Source organism: Lithobates pipiens, unplaced genomic scaffold, assembly GCF_037356315.1.
Source record: "Lithobates pipiens isolate NorthernLeopardFrog02 unplaced genomic scaffold, aLitPip1_a1.2 Scaffold_16, whole genome shotgun sequence".
NCBI lineage: Eukaryota > Metazoa > Chordata > Amphibia > Anura > Ranidae > Lithobates > Lithobates pipiens.
The window spans coordinates 264848691-264863923 of record NW_027507748.1 but is presented as its reverse complement, the minus strand read 5'-3'; the positions used below and the strand labels follow the sequence as shown (position 1 = coordinate 264863923).

Sequence of the window (15233 nt, the reverse complement as noted above, 5' to 3'; positions counted from 1 at the left end):
CATTTAACATGGTTTCCTATGGTACATGTTCACATCTGTGTTTTTGGAAAGGGTTAGGGACCTTTTTCCCCCCGTGTTTTGCGTGTAATAGACTTCAATGGAATCACACCAGAAAAGTATTGTGTTTGTGTTTTTTTTTTGTTTTTTTTTTTCATGTTTTTTTTTCTCTCCTTTTTTTAAACAAATGCTTTCTTTTTAAACACTGTATATAGCTGGTTGCTAAGGAGCCTAAAAAAAAAAAATGGTGTGGAGTCACCCGCCCCCCCCCCCCTTTTCCCCCTTGATGAGCAGAGCAAAAAAAATGTTTGATTTTTTTTAAAGGGACAGTGTGAAGATAAAAAAAGTAATAACATGGTAAAAAAAAAATGTATTTTTATAAAACCACCCATGTGTTCGCGTGCAGGGGTGAACGCATACGTAGGTCACGCCTACATATGTAAACCGTGTTCAAACCACACATGTGAGGTATTGTCATGAATGCCAGAGCGAGAACAATAATTCTACTCTATCTCCAAACTGGTAACCTGTAGAAAATGTTAAAGTGTCACCTATGAAGATTTTTACATATCGTTGTTTGGCGGCATTCCATGACTGTGCGCAATTTTAATGCATGACATGTAGGGTATCTATTTGCTTGGCGTAACATCCTTTTTCATATTTTACAAACAAATTGATTATATATTGTGTTTTTGGTATATATATATTTTTTTTTCCCCAAAAAATTGTGTTTGAACAATCGCTGCCATGTGACATAAAAAATTGCAATGACCGCTATTTTATTCTCTAGGGCCTATGCTAAAAAAATATATATATATGGTTGGGAGTTCTAAGTAGTTTTCTAAAAAAAAACTAAAAAAACACAGATTTTTACATACAGTGCCTTGAAAAATATTTATACCCATTGAAATTTTCCACAATTTTTTTCATGTTGCAACCAAAAACGTAAATGTATTTTATTGGGATTTTATGTGATAGACCAACACAAAGTGGCACATAATTGTGAAGTAGAAGGAAAATGATAAATGGTTTTAAATGTATTATTATAATATTTTTTTTTACAAATCTGTGAAAAGTGTGGTGAGCAATACTTTGTAGACTGTAGAGCCACTTTTTGCAGCATTTACAGATCCATGTCTTTTTGGGGATGTCTCTATCATCTTTGCACATCTAGAGGGTGACATTTTTGCCCTTTCTTCTTTGCAAAATAGCTCAAGCTCTGTCAGATTGGATGGCATTGTGTATAAAAAAAAATAAATAAATAAAAAAAAAAATGATTGTAAAAAAACGACTGACAGTTCATGAGTCATCAGTACTGCATATTAATGCCACTGTCACATGAAATAAAAAAATAAAGTATCGGTATGGGCGAGTATCCGTACTTGTACTTGTACTTGTTCTTTAAGTGGTATCGGGACAACCCTAGTGCCCTGCGATATGTATGCGCTTTCTCCACAATTCTTCTAGAGATGAATGAGGGCTGGTTTCAAAATGATTTTACTTTTCAGATTGTAAATACTTAGTGATTGTTAACCCTTATACCCAGTGAAGTGACTAGCCTCCGGTGATGCACAGAGATGAAACAAATCCTCATACATAAGTTGTACCTGTTTATATGCAGTCTGTGCAGAAATGATAAAGCTTGTCAGAGCTTTCAGAAAACGGGGTGGGGAGATGAAATTGCATACTACAGAGCTCATAGAGCTGATTTCAACACCACACACAGGAACAGAGTTGAGGCTATCAATTACAGGCTGTGTATTCCTCTGTTTAAGATTTTTCTGATTTATTTTTTATTTTTTTGTCAGGAAAACTTGTCAGACGAGATTCATGATAGCAGATAAACAAAACAGTAGACAGTCGACATTTGTCACTTGTGCTTTTGATTGAGAAAGTACACACCATAGAGCAGGCATGTCCAAAGTCCGGCCCGCGGGCCAATCGCGGCCCGAGTTCCAGTTTTGAACGGCCCGCCTGGTTATTTAAACATGTACATCTTTTGTGGCCCCCGGCGATCTCCCAGCGATGGGGTCACAAAAGATATATAGTCTGGCTGCCTCGGAGGGAGGAGGCGGGACGAGTGCCCTGCACACAGGAGGAGAATTTCCTGTTTACACGGCAGCTGTAATAGGAAGTCCCATCTCTGCCATTGGACGACTGTTCTGTTCATCCTGGCAATGGTGAGTGAATTCCTGGCAATGGTGGGGCTGCATTCCCGGCAATGGTGGGCGCTGCGTTCCTGGAAATGGTGGGTCTGCAGATGGGCACTGACCCTTATTTTGCTTCACAGTTCTTTATTTAAAATTGTAATTTTTTTTTTTTTCGATCATATCTTGAAAGGCATCTGCTCAATATAGTTTTTAAAGCTGAAATTTAGGTATGACAATTTTTGCATTATTAAATTGGTCCAGCTTGAACCAATGTAATTATATATGTTCCATATCTGTGTGATACCCCTGAAAGCTAGAAATCACTGTAGTAGGCACAGCTACTACAGTGATTTTTTCACTAGTTTCTGGGTCACATGCAGAGCGGCTGCCCTGAACATAGGAGGTTACTTGCATGGCACGGGCACCATTCAGAGAACACTTTGGGGTTGATTTAATAAAACCGAAGAATGCTAAATCTTGTGCAGCTCTCATAGCAACAGCTTATTCGCTCCCTCGCATGGTGAGAAGCGTCTGCGGGCGTGCTCCCGTGATACAGCTGGCGGCTATAGCCGCTTTCTGTATCACACGCCCCCCCACCTGGCGCTCCGTGTCAGTGGATGTGATTGACAGCAGCGCGAGCCAATGGCTGCGCTGCTTTCCATCCATCCACTCCAGCCAATCAGCGGCCAGGCTGAACGGTGGAAAGGATGTCAGGGGACGAGCGCGGGACTTTCGAGGGGTGAGGTAAGTAAAATGGGGGGGCTGGGGGCGCAGGCACTGTCAGATGTTTTTTCACCTTAATGCATAGAATGCATTAAGGTGAAAAAAACATTTACCTTTACAACCCCTTTAATTGAACAAGCTGAAATTAAAAGTTGGCTACCATGTACACCTGCACCAGATTTTGCACTGCAGTTTTAGTAAATCAACCCCTTTACGTATTTTCAATGTATGCATTCTTTGATGGAAAAGGGGTGGTGATGTCACCTTCTCCACCTTCTCCAAACCGAGAATACTTTGCATTAATTAAGAAAATAAGCAGCAGAGCAGACACTCAGCACAGGACCCAGAAAGTAGCAGCAATCCCTGTAGTAGCGGTGTCTACTACAGTGACTTCCATGGTTCTTCCATGATCCTAAAGGTGTAGCACATACTTACATTGGTTCAAAATGGATCAATATAATTATGGAAAATTGCCATACCCAAACTTCAACGTTAATAGTTTTCTTAGGGAAGATATATTACATTTATGGCTAGTGTAATTTTTTTTTTTCTTCACAACAATGTAAATGCAAGGCTTACGGTGAAATAATAAAACTTGAAAACCCATGTCTGTTTAGTGTATCAATCTTATGCTATTTATTTTGTAATGTTTTTCAAAGGTGAATAAAGTGTGTGCTGATCCGCTTTGTCTTCAAATGGAGAGTTAAATTGCCAGGATTTTAGCAGATGAGAACAGCGGCATCTGATTAGGTTCCAGGTACGTAAATTATCCTATCAGTGTTTCCACAAAGCATGCTAAATGGTTAAAGTGTGTATAAAAAGTAAACTCCTTAGGGCGTACTTTCTTTTTTTTTGTACACCCAGGACACACAACATCTTCCTATTCATTCTGTTGGGGTTATGCTGCCACCCTCGTATTTGGACATTGGCGGGGAAAAAAGACTGTAAGTCTCTCCCCAAGCATAACACCTGCTCGTTGGGCAAGGCATCAGTTGTGTTTTGTTTTTTTATTTTTTGCTAGTGCCTAAGGTGATAGTCATGTCTGTGCAGGACCCTGCACAGTGATACTTTGCTTTGTGTACTGGCAGGGTGCTATCCAGGTCCAGGGCAGTAATCTTCAGCCAAGAAGTCAAGTCCTTGAAGCCCCCCGGACAGAGCCTGCCATGATAGGCGAAGATTGGTTCCCATAGAGGGTCCTGTGGCAGACTGATGAGTGCCCTGGGGTAGTTTCCCTCGTGGTGAGCCCCTTTCCCAGTGGAATTGGGTGTTTTTTGTGGCCACAGCATCATGTTTGCATTACAGTACATCATCCTGGCCTGCTCTGAGTGCCACACAGCATAGTGGACCGCTTGAAGCCGGAGGCTTTGGGCACCAAAATTTAGGGAAAGCATAGTTCTTTTCCCACTTGCATTCCCCCTGTGCGCATGCACAGTGTGGCTGGTGATGTCAGGTGCAAAGCGAAGTGCCCTAGCAGTGTACATCTTGGATCCCCACATTAGAGCGGCAGTACAGGCTCTCTGGGAATAACTGGTTACAGCAAGCTTTACTATAGTCATTGGGACTACAGGTCATAGCATTGGCCGTGTCTAGTGGGACTACAGGTTGCTGCATTGTTGGTGCCTAGTGGGACTATCATTGCAGCAGAATCTCCATGGTTGGAACTACAGGTTGCAGTAGAACCTCCCAGGTGGGACTACAGGTTGCCCCAAGCTGCTGGTGGCACTACGGGTTGAAGCAGTGCTTCTTTGTGGAATACTGGTTGCAGCAAGTAATAAAGGGCCACACAGCCTTTACTGTGTGGGTACTGGAAGATTTTAGCAGGAAATCTCCTGGGATAACGAGCACACTGGTACTTTTGGATTTGGTGGCCTTTTGGCTGACTTGGACCACTGTCCCCAACAAGAGTCCCTATATACACATCAGCAGGCTATGTCTTGTTGACAGCAGAGAGGAGGGGATGGTAGGAGCTGAGGGGTCCCAAATACCTTCTTCAGGTAGGGAGGAACCTGAATGCAGCCTCATGTGCAATGTAGCACTTGGGGATTAGTTGTTCTGTGCAGCTCTTACTCCTTTGTTCTACTTATCTCGTATCATGCCAACTCAGAGGCACGTTCCTCCATTTCCTTGTGGCAAGTGAAGAATTCTCATATGCTATCTCTGAAGTGCAACAGTAGCTTTCTGCAATACTTGCCAGTTCGCATCACCTTGGTCTCAAACAGAAGCCCCCCCCCCCCCCCCCCTTCCATATTAAAGAGGAAGAACCAGTGGAGGATGGAAGGAAGGAAGGTAAAGGAAGTCATGAATATTCCAGTAGAAGGGGACACAGAAGAATCCACTCTTGAAAACCCCCAGTTATTTCACACCCAAAAAAAGGCTTTTGTGAATTTTCTTGTGGAGATTGTTTAGACTCATTTTCAGTTACCAATTTCTGAGTCCTTCACTGCTAAGGTTCCATAAAGGATTGGGATCATGGTGTTTCCCACAGCATCCCCAATGCTTCCCAGTACCTCCCTTATTTACAGGGTGACTGGGCTCACCCTGACATGGTGATCGTTGCACCACAAAAGTTTGCTCACCTATACCCCATGGAGAGTGAGGTATGAAATGGAGTATGCATTTGATGGATATTGCAGTCATTAGGTCGTTCTATCATTAAGAGCCTCATGTGCCCAGTAGATGAGCTGGTTTTATTCCAGGCCTCATTTTCACTGGTGGGAGTAGCTTTACATCCAGCAATTGCAGCCAGATTGGGAAAACACCTACTTTAGGCCTGGTTCACACCTATGCATTTTTAGTGTGTTTTCAGTTTTGCAGAAACAAACCTATAGTCCTATGGTTTCCTATGGGTCACGTTCACATCTATGCATTTTATGGAAAGGACCAGGGACTTTTTCTGGTTTTTGGTTCCATAGACTTCAATAGATCAAAAACGTGTATTAAAAACACAAAATGCACCTGGAATATGCAACCTGCATAGGTGTGAACCAGGCCTTGTATTGTTACACCCTGCAAAAATTGCAGCTTGCCTTTTTTTAGATGCTCTATTCTGGACTCTCAAGCTATTCTACCAGTGGTGATGCCGAATTGAACAGAAACCTGGAAGATTTTCCATGTGCCCATAGCTTTTCAGTGGATTAATTAAAGTACCGAATACAGCAACTTTTGCATCTCAGGGTTTTATAAATACACATGGGCAGAATCTTATGGCTGAAGCGTGGATCAGCGGAATATCCCTGAAAGAAGCATGTGGAATGTTTATCTTTCAAGTGGAACGTTTGTTTGTTCCTTGGCCTTTTAAGGCAAAGCCTCAGTCCCTGTTCTATAGGATACTTGGACTACTTCTGAACATAGTTACATAGTTAGGTTGAATAAAGACACCAGTCCATCCAGTTCAACCTGAGTGAGTGTCTACAATTGTCCCTATCCCTGTACATTGTACACTCACATCAGTCCCTACAAATGATTTGCTTCAGTGCTGGAGATCAATGTATCTCAAATAGCACACACTCTGGAGAGGTTTGGATGGGCTCTGAATTTATAAAAGTTGGTCTTGGTACCAATTCAGTGGTTGGAATATTTAGACTGGTCAATGGCTCTTGTCCAGGTAGTAGTAATCCCTCATCTGGAAAAATGTCTTGCTCTGCGGGCTCAGGGTGACTTGTTCAAAACTCTTGCATGAGAGCTTTGGGAAAGATGGTAGGCTCCTTCAAGGCAGTGCCTTTTTGTCCAGTTTTCATTCCAGACCCCTCCAACAGAATGTCTTCCTGGCATGAAACAGGAGGATGCAGTTGTATCCCTCAATATCGTTCAACCCCATCATCGCACTGTCCCTGAACTTTTTAAAGCGCAACTTCCACCATTTTCACCACCGACTCGATTTACCACGAGTTTTGGTACTTTGTGGGCTATTTGTACAGCTGCTATCTGGTTTTTGAGTTTATATTCTTACCAAGTTTTACCATGTGGATGTTAGAGCTACTGGGGACACTACTTTGGTCGGCATGTTCTGCAGACTGCTGCATGAAATTCTAACCTGTTTAGTTGTTTGTAGGGTATTGACCGATTATCGGTATGGCTGATTATTGTGGTCCGATATCATTTTCAGAAGAATCTGTATTCGTCGCAAACTAGACTGATTTACCGATTATTGGTCTCTGTGGGCTACAGCCATCTTTTTGGGGCCCAGAAGTCTGGAAGGTTTGCAGTGCACTGCAGGCCCAGTGCGGAGGGGCACGTGGCACATGCACAAAACATAATTTTGCCTCCGCGTTGGGCCTAAACGTTCTTAGTCTGACACGCCTTCCTCTCCTCGACACTCTGAGGGACACGCCAGCCACCTACAGTATGGTGCCAGACCAGCCTGTAGCCACCCACCCACAGCAAGGTGCCAGCAAGCCCACCCACCCACAGCCGGGTGCCTGCCAGCAAGCTACTCGGCCACAGCAGGGTGGCAGCCATTTTTTATCTGTATTCTTTCAAATTTCAATGCAGATGGATTCAGAGAGAAAAAGTGACCGTGTCATCTGGGAATATTTTTCGTCTCAACCATCCCCAGGAAGAGCAGCAGTGTGCAAAATATGTCAAATCTTTGGGCCCATCTAAGAGTTCGTCATGTTTGAATTCTATAATGAAGCACAGAGAAAACTAACTGAATCACAAAGTGAAATACCACTATCCCAGACAACAGTAAAAGATATATGTTTCAGAAAAAAGCGAAGTGGCTAAATTTGGATGGAAGATTCCAACAGCTGGATAAAGCGGTCACAGAGATGATGGTTGCATATAATCAGCCATTTTAAATGGTGTCTGACTCTGGATTTCAGCGGTTGATGCCCATAGCTGAGCCAAGGTACCCACTGAAGAGTAATTGCCAAACTGAAATGCTGGGAAAGATTCACCAAAAGGTGGTTGAGAAAGTAAAGGATGTGCTGCAATCAGAGAATGCTGGCAACTCTCTCATTCATGACCAACAGTCACTAATCTTACATACCACTTCAGAGGATGAACAAAAAGGCAATTGGTGTTGAATACAAAAGTGATGCAAGGCTCCCACACTGGGGAGTACATTTAGATAAATGTTTCTAGGCATGCTTGAAGACTAGGGAATAAACAAAGACCAAGTGATGCTTGTGCTTCCTGACAGCGGAGCAAACATGGTGAAAGGATGAGGCTTGCTGAAGTGTCAGATCTCTGTTGCATGGCACACACCCTGCAACTTGTGGTAAGTGATGGTGTGTCAAGCCAGAGACCTTTTGGTTGATATTATTGGCATGCTGAAGGGGTGTGCAGGCCACTTCCACCATTCATTCCTTGGCAAGCAGCAACTGAGGTGCATTCAAGCAGACCTTGGCCTACCCAAGAACAGCCTAATTTGGGTTGTTCCAACACGATGGAATTCAACACTTCACATGCTGCAAAGAATTCTGGAACAGAAGAGAGCCCTAAACATCTCTCCAGGCACACATGGAGGATATTGTTGCCCTACTGCTGATCAGTGGGACATTGTAGCCAATGTCCTTGAGACCCTCCTCCCCATAGAGGAAGTAACACTAGAGATAAGTCATTAGGACTCATCTGTGTCATCTGTCATCCCATGTGTGAGTGCTGAAAATGCTTCAAGAGAATTAAGGACCCAACACCACACGGGGCATTAAAACATTCAGGCAGGTCATGAGGGACAGTCTCACCAAATGCTTTGAGAAGTATGAAGAGACTAAAAATGTTGTGTTGGCATGTCTTTTGGATCCTCGATACAAGAATAATACTTTCTCTTCTGATGATGTATTGGCCAAGGCAAAACAATGGCTAACAGAAGATCAACACAACATGGTGCTCCAGGTTCCTGTGTAAAGGTCAAGTCAGGAAGAGCATGTTACTAATCTGGAAGAGCAAGATGCTGCAAAAACAAACGTCAAAAAAGACAACGAGCAGAAGTCTTTCATTGTGGTTGAATTTATGCCATGTGAAGCATTTTATTGGGGCCTCATGCAGAGGATTCTTCTAAATCTGCATCAATAATCAGCTTGGATGATGAACTTCATCTCTATTTGAAGGAACCAATAATTGACAGAAGAAGTGGTAATCCTCTTCAGTGGTGGAAAGAAAATGAGGCACACAAAAGACTTGCCTCTCATACTAGATACCTCGCTGCTCCTCCTTAATCTGTACCAAGTTAGTGTGCTTTTAGTGACACGGTAGCAATATATGGATAAAAAAACCGAACCCGTTTAACAGGTGAACATACTGCAATGTTATGCTTTCTGCACTACAATATTGTTCTACTTAACTGGGAGTATTGAAAGTGTAGTGTGTCCTGTCCACTGTCTAGCTGTTTGCACTGCAGTAGTGATTTCAATTTAATTAGTGCAATGCAGTTTATACTTTTTTATATGTTTTGGGAAGCTATTTAATTATTTTTTTAGCACTTTATTTTTCCCAGTTGTTTTACATTTAGACCTTGTTCATACCATGGTGCACTGCAGACAGAGATCTCAGTTTTGAAATCTGTGTCTTTTCCCTTCAGTTTTCACATGGGTATGATGTGAAGAACGAGCCCTTAATGTTTAACATTTTAATAAACATGAACATAATCAGTTTATAGCGGATTTGTGTAGAATTTTTTTTCAAAATATTGGCTATCAGCCTGAGTGGTGGCTGAAAAATCAATATCGGTCGATCTCTAGTTGTTTGGGACCAGTTGGCTTGTTGCCATGTTAAACCAAAGAGAGATTTGTTACTCAAAATTGATTGACTGATTTTTGCATGTAAGGTATGAGAGATTCCTTTTATTTCGCCCTTATTGGTCTCAGCGCATCAATTTTCTATGATGTGTTCATATTTGTATTTTTACCATTCTGGAAAATGGAGTGGAATTCAGAACCCATCTACTGCAGCAGTAACACTATCCATATCTTACTGATTCATACTGGAGATTTACAGATGGCTAAGGACCTGCTTCTTTTCCATAGGGTGATGTTCTAAATCAGGGGTGCCCAACCAGTGGCCCGGGGGCCACATGTGGCCCGCGGGGCCCTCGGATGTGGCCTGCAACCTCCTGCTCTGGGATGGTGGGTTGGCAAGCCCAGATTGCAAGTTGTCTACCCACCATGCCAGAGCATCAGCATTGTGGAATGAAGCCAGTTAAGCAGCTGTGGAGCAGAGCTGCATTAGCCAATGTTTCCTGTATAGCACCATTTCCTGTCATAGGTACAGTGATACCAAATGCACTCTGCCTGGGACAGCAAGTTTATTACTAAAATCACAGTGTATATATGGACATATCTGTTCTGCAGTGGTTACTGGGCTGCTTTTAAACTGATTCTCAGGTGTAGGGCAGTGTACCTGCGGCTTACCTGCACTGAGCTATAGACTTCTCGTCTTACCTGTGGTGTTGGTGCACTTTCAGAAAGAAATTTTATGGCAAAGTACAGTTAACCTGTAGGAAAGCCACAGGTGCGGGTAGACCACAGACCATCCTGTGTAAAAGTAGCCTTAGGCCGCTTTAACATGATCTGTCTGACCCAATCTGACCCTCCATTCACCTCTATGGAGCAGCAGATGTAAACAGACTTGTGTCGTTTACACGTGCCTCCTTCCAATCCGATCTGCTAAAAAATGGAAAGTGGATCCGTCCCTTTCAATTTGATCAGATGAGATTGCCCAAAGAGTAGAGTAGAGTGGGCTGTGTCTGCTTTGCATATGCAGAGTGGACGCAGAACTGACATCTGCTCATTGTGACCCACGACTGGTTACTAAATCAATGATGGCCATGTCCTTCTCTCTTTTTTTTTTTTTTTTTTTTTTTTTTTTTTTAATCGTACTAGAGCGCTACATCAATTAAAGACTCATTCCCATTGTATAGATATAATATTCTTATTATAAACTAATATAGAGGTTGAAATCTTCCTCAACACTTAGGCCACTTTCACACTGAGGCGCTTCTAAACTGCCAGTAAAACACTGAGTGCTTTTTAAGAGCTTTTCAGGCGCTTTTGAAGTGCATTCTGTTCATTTCAATGGAGAGGGGCGTTTTTTCACCTCCCTGACAGCACTCTGCCCCAGTGTGAAAGCATTCATTGATTTTAATGGAAATTGGTTTTCATGAACATTTCAGGTGCTTTTTTTTTTTTTTAGTGTAAAAGCGCCTGAAAAGCGCCTCGGTGCAAAGGTGTCTCTATTCTAATCTGTCAAACCTACACTGATATTTATTCATTTGTGTGTCTCTGGTATAAACTCTGATCAACTTTCTCTCAAAAAATAAATAAATATCAAACTGAACCCTATCTTCCAGACTGCCACACTGAGGCATTTTTCAGGCGTTTTAGCGTTAGAAGTAGTTACATAGTTACATAGTTAGTAAGGTTGAATAAAGACACCAGTCCATCCAGTTCAACCTGAGTGAGTGTCTACAATAGACCCTATCCCTGTACCTGTACATTGCACACTCTCCCATTGGTCCCTACCCTCAAGGTGCCCACAATCCAAGGTCCCCATTCATATACTAGGGCCAATTTTGGACAGAAGCCAATTAACCTACCTGCATGTCTTTGGATTGTGGGAGGAAACCGGAGTACCCAGAGGAAACCCACGCAGGCACAGGGAGAACATGCAAACTCCAGGCAGGTAGTGTCGTGGTTGGGATTTGAACCAGAGACCCTTCTTACTGCTATGTGAGAGTGCTACCCACTACACCACTGTGCCACCCGAAGTAGCGTGTAAAGCGCCTGAAAACTGCCTCCTATTAATTACAATAGGTGCTTTCACGCACGGGCGGTGCACTTGCAGGACGTTCAGAGAAGTCCTGCAAACAGCATCTTTGGGGCTGTATACAGTGCTCCCAAAATGCCTCTGCTCCTTGCAATGAATGGGCAAAGCTTCCAAATCGCCACAACATGGGAGTTCTTAACCCCTTCCTTGGGGATAAAAGAGCCCGCTAGGGGCCGAAAAGCGCAACTTAAACAGCACTAAAGTGCCACTAAATTGAGCGGCGCTTTAGAGCTAATACAGCCACGGCCCCGGTGTGAAAGGGGTCTAACACTAATAATCTCAACTCCTCTACAATCAGTTTACCAAATTAACCCCTTCCTGATCAGTCGCCGCTGTTGTACTGTGCAGGTTGGCTCCCCTGGGCGAAACAACGTAACTGTACGTTGGTTCACCTTTTGACTTCTATGGGGCTTGCGTGTGCCGGACATCCACAATCGCTCGTGACGTGTAAACGCACAGATCCCGGTTCTCTCAGGGTAGAGGAGACAGATTGCGTGTTCATACCAAGTATTGACATCAATCTCTCTCCTCCCCTAGTTAGAACACACAATAGGGAACACGGTTAACCCCTTGATCGCTCTCTAGTGTTAACACCTTCCCTGCCAGTGACATTTATACAGTAATCGGTGCATTTTTATAGCACTGATCACTGTATAATTGTCAATGGTCCCAGAAATGTGTCAAAAGTGACCAATTTGTCTGCCTCAATGTTGCAGTCCTGATAAAAATCGCAGATTGCCACCATTACTAGTAAAAAAAAAAAAAAAAATGCCACAAATCTATTCCCTATTTTGTAGACGCTATAACTTTTGCACAAACCAATCTATACACTTTTTTTTTTTTTTTGTTATTTTTATTTTTTTAACCAAAAATATGTAGAATATATATCGGCCTAAACTGCTGAAAATTTTTTTTTTTTTTTTTTTTTTTTTTTCAAATTGGGATTTTTTTTTATGACAAAAAGTAAACGATTGTTTGTTTTTGTTTTTTCTCAAAGTTGTCCCTCTTTTGTTTATAGCGCAAAAAATAAAAACCAGAGGTGATCAAATACCACTAAAAGAAAGCTCTATTTGTAGGAAAAAAAGGACGTCAATTTTGTTTAGGTAAAGCATTGCACGGCTGCGCAGTTGTCAGTTAAAGCGACGCAGTGCCGTATCGCAAAAAATGGCCTGGTCATTAAGCAGCCAAATCTTCAGGGGCTAAAGTAGTTAAAGGAGCGCCCAAAAATAAACCATAAAATCCTCCACTTAACATGCTTTGCTACATACAGTATATTATAGCTTCGTCTGGAGAGTTCAAAATAAGTGCTTGGTGCCCCCCAACAACCAAAAAGTAAAGAATATAACTCTGATCAAACAAAATGCATGTTGCATTTTGACTTCGTTGTTTGGCACCAGTTGGCTTGTTGCCCTCACCAAATATTCAGTGCTTTGGGACATCCTTAGTGTAATGTATATGAAGATGCTCTGTGTTCCATGATGTACGATAAAAAAAAAATAGGATTTTTGTTTTCACTTTTTAAAATCCTTTTCTTGGAGTACATCACGGGACATGGAGACCCCCCCCCCCCCCCCCCCCCCCCGCTACAAAAGCTGAAGCCTTGCCTAACTGGGTGGGCTTTTTCATGTGAAAATATTTTGGAAACTGGACATTTATCAGTGTTGTTGCTCAGCAAGGAGCAGTGAAAGAGACTGTGTAACACATTTACTAGAAGTTTACAGCTAGATTTATAAATTCTTCCCTCTACTGTTCAAAAGTAGTACTGCAACAGAATGAAATGGCCCTGACAGCCACCAGCTAAATGATGCTTGTCATAGAAACCGTGTACACTGGGACATTTATCAAACACTCTAAATTGGAAAGATTGCAACTATTTGAAAAGCAAAAGTACCATCACTCCACATGTTGTCGTATGTCTCTGGATTGGCAACACTGACTGTATTTTCAACATGCTTGAACAGGCAAGCATCCTTATGATCCTCATTCAGACAGTGCCTACAGATAAAGGTGATTTACTTGAATAAGAACGCAGGGAGAAGTTGAATTTATTCAGCAAAAATTTCAATAAAAGTAAGGGTGTAGTGTTCGAAAAGTAGGTGCACTCTTATGCCGCGTACACACGTATCAGACTATCCGGCGGACTTTGTCTGCCAGACTAACCGCCGGACTGGCCGCCGGACTTTCCCAACGAGCTACCTGCCCACACACGGTACTTTTGCGGCGGACTAAGTCCACCGGACTTTTCAAATGAACGGACTCGCCCACACACACGGAGGAAAGTTCGTTCATTTTGAGCGCGGCTCCAGGTAGCCGGGACCAGCGAAGGAAGCGTCGCTGGCCCCGTCACCTGGTATGGACTTAAAGGGGAATCCCGCGTGCCCCCCCCCCACCCCAAAGCACCTTGTCCCCATGTTGATGAGGACAAGGGCCTCTTCCCGACAACCCTGGCCGTTGGTTTTGGGTCCTGCGGGCGGGGGGCTTATCGGAATCAGTGAGCCCCCTTTAATAAGGGACCCCCGGATACCGGCCTCCCACCCTATGAGTATGGGGTACAATGTACTCCTACCCATTCACCTTTGAAAAAAATGTAAAAAAAACACATAAAAATAGTTTATTGCACAGCTCTGGGGGTCTTCTCGCCGGACCCCTCTGCTATCTTTTGCTAGCTCTTTTACTAGCGGAGGAGCCCGGCTTTCTTCTTCTTCGCCGCCGCCCTCTTCTTCCGACTTCGGGGGTCTTGTCCCCCCTCTTCGGTTCTTCTTGCCAGGCCACCACGCCTTCTAGCTCTTTTACAATCGGTCTTCTGTCGCCGCCGCCTTCTGTTCTTCTCTTCTTGCTTTTCTTCTTCTCTTCTCCTGCGCTCCCCCCATTCCCCAAAGCACCCCCCCATGTTGAGGGCACGCGGCCTGGTACAGCTCAGGAGTGGGGGGAGGGGCACTCGCTCGTTCCCACCCCCTTTCCTGGCCAGCTGGGTAGCGTGCTCGGATAAGGGTCTGATATGGACCTGGGGGGGTCCCCCCCAGGTCCATATTCTCGGTGTAGGGATTCCCCTTTAAGTCCATACCAGGTGACGGGGCCAGCGACGCCTCCTTCGCTGGTCCCGGCTACCTGGAGCTGCGCTCAAAATGAACGGACTTTTCTCCGGGCGGGAAAAGTCAGTTCATTTTAAAAGTACGGCGGACTAGCACACACACGGCCATATTGTCCGCCGAAATGCGAGTCTGGCGGACAGATTGATGTGCAAAACTACTTTCTTGGTCCGCTGGACTTTTGGGTAAAAAAAAGTCCGCCGGAGCCCACACACGGGCGGATTGTCCAGTGGACTTGAATCCGCCAGATTGTCTCAAAATTTTTGACCATTATTGCATGCAAAATTTCTTCAGTTGCAAGGTATTTCTGGGTTTCATTGAAGTGCCCACTCTAAATTCCCCTAATGTCCCCCCCCCCCCCCCCACCTTCCTCCAAAAAGTTTAACAAAGAATCAAAACAGGGTTTTGAATAGGCCAGTCCATAACTCTGCATTTCTTCCTTTTTTTAATTGTATGAATTTGCTAGTGTGCTTCAGATCATCTTCTTCATCTTCATCTTTAAAGATCC

General features: G+C 43.5%; 1 protein-coding gene across 2 annotated transcripts in view; it reads left to right on the top strand.

Annotated features, from left to right (window-relative positions):
- The window catches only part of LOC143982545 (ubiquitin carboxyl-terminal hydrolase 49-like), a 162622-nt gene that overhangs the window by 65577 nt on the left and 81812 nt on the right, over nucleotides 1-15233 (top strand). For both annotated transcript variants that reach the window (XM_077481383.1, XM_077481384.1), the window contains exon 2: nucleotides 3530-3627. The gene's annotated coding sequence lies outside the window, so the exon portion shown is untranslated. The remainder of the gene's footprint in view (nucleotides 1-3529; nucleotides 3628-15233) is intronic.